The following is a 1,850-nucleotide window of genomic DNA, read 5'->3' as shown; positions in this document are numbered from 1 at the left end:
CAAAGCTTTTAATTAATTGTATTTGTTTTAACATTTAGGAAATAACAGCAATGAAAATATACAATGTTAATGAACAGTTAGAGAAATATTTTTACATTTGTAGAATGAATACTATAGATACATTAAAGATTATTTTGATAAAAATATTTTACTAAAATGGAAAAGTTTTTATATGATAATTTAATAAAAATGCAAGTGAAACTTTACCAATCTGTTGTCCAAGATAAAAACACAGAAAACATATTAAGTAATTATTTATGATTGAACAATAGGATTACAAACCAATTTTTTTGAACTTTTTTTTTTGGAAAAAGTACTTTCAATTTTCCAAATAAGATTATATTATGTTCTTTACTTTTTATTCATTACATATTTCAGTAATCAATATTGTTTTATATAAATTTAAATCTGTTAACAATCTCTGGTCCTGACTTACTAATGACAGACTCAGAAAAACATTACCTCTGAAATACTGAATACAACATTGTTTTCTGCTTTCTAGGAGACTGCTACCAGAAGTGATTAATTTTAAGCTGCACTTAGTGCTGAAGCCATTATTTGCCACATTTAATCACTACATCTTGCACAGAAGGCCAAACTATTGGCCTACACATCCCTCTTCCATCTTTCTCTCCTTTCACTCTTCCATAGTGATGCAAGAGATCCAACTATGTAAGGATTCCATAGGGATTAAGCAGAGTAATTCATATAAGATATATAGCTTACAGTATCACCCACATGGTCAATCCTTAATAGTAGACATGTTGCGTAAAAGAACTTTCCTTGAGGCTGGAACGACAGCACAGTGGTAGGGCATTTGCCTTGCATGCAGCTGACCCAGGATGGACCTGAGTTCAATCCCTAGCATCCCATATGGTCCCCCAAGCCAAGAGCAATTTCTGAGCATATTGCCAGGAATAACCCCTGAGAGCCACCAGGTGTGGCCCAAAAAAAACAAACCAAAAAGGACTTTTCTTTTTAATTCAGGACTATGACTTCAAAAAATAGAGATGAATTTTCCTTAAAGTCATCAAATTCTCTATCAGATTACCCAAATTTGTTGTTTTTGAAGAATTTAAGTTTTTTCTACTTAGCCTAAGGTTGTTGTTGCTGTTTGTTTTCTTTTCACATTCTCTATAATACAATACCCTGACTCTGAAACCTTCAATACTCACAGTAGAAAAAAGCCTCATTGTCCTAGAGATATTGTCCTAAAAGGAAAGTATATCCTAGGAGAGTTGTATGTCCTAGAAACAGATGAGATTAGGTGAAGGTCAAATGAAGCCCATGATCAACAGACCTATCAATTTGCATATAACTTGGAAAGCCAAAATGGTGGTTAAAATTTCTAATGCACAGCAAGATACTCCAGATATTCCATTGAATATAAGTAGACTTATTTCATAGATAAACTCAAAATAAAGCTTGGTAACAATATCTTGATTTATGAACCCTAGTCTCCATTAAAGGGAAATAAGTGTCCCTCAAAGTAAAATTGTTTCCAAGGAAAGAAAAGATTCTCCTGTAATATTTTACTGCCCCAGCAGGGAAATAGAAGAAGTGACAAATAATGGTGAGAGCACATTAAACGATTAAAGAAATATGTGTTTCAAGTCTGGGCAATTTGGTAGAAGAGATTTGCTTCCACTGCTGCTCTAGGAAGCCAATCAATTGAGTCAAAAGAAACAGGAGAAAGAACTTTATTTGGCCAGCAAGATAGTTTGAGTATCAGGGATACTTGCCTTGCATACATAGGAAATCTAATAGGTTCCCTATCATCACATGGCCCTACTTACTACATTCCAAGCCTGGCTTCATTGAGTATAACCCTAGAGGCCAACCCCAGCACC

This window comes from Suncus etruscus, chromosome 3 (genome assembly GCF_024139225.1).
Source record: "Suncus etruscus isolate mSunEtr1 chromosome 3, mSunEtr1.pri.cur, whole genome shotgun sequence".
NCBI classification, from domain to species: domain Eukaryota; kingdom Metazoa; phylum Chordata; class Mammalia; order Eulipotyphla; family Soricidae; genus Suncus; species Suncus etruscus.
This window is presented reverse-complemented; position numbering follows the sequence as displayed.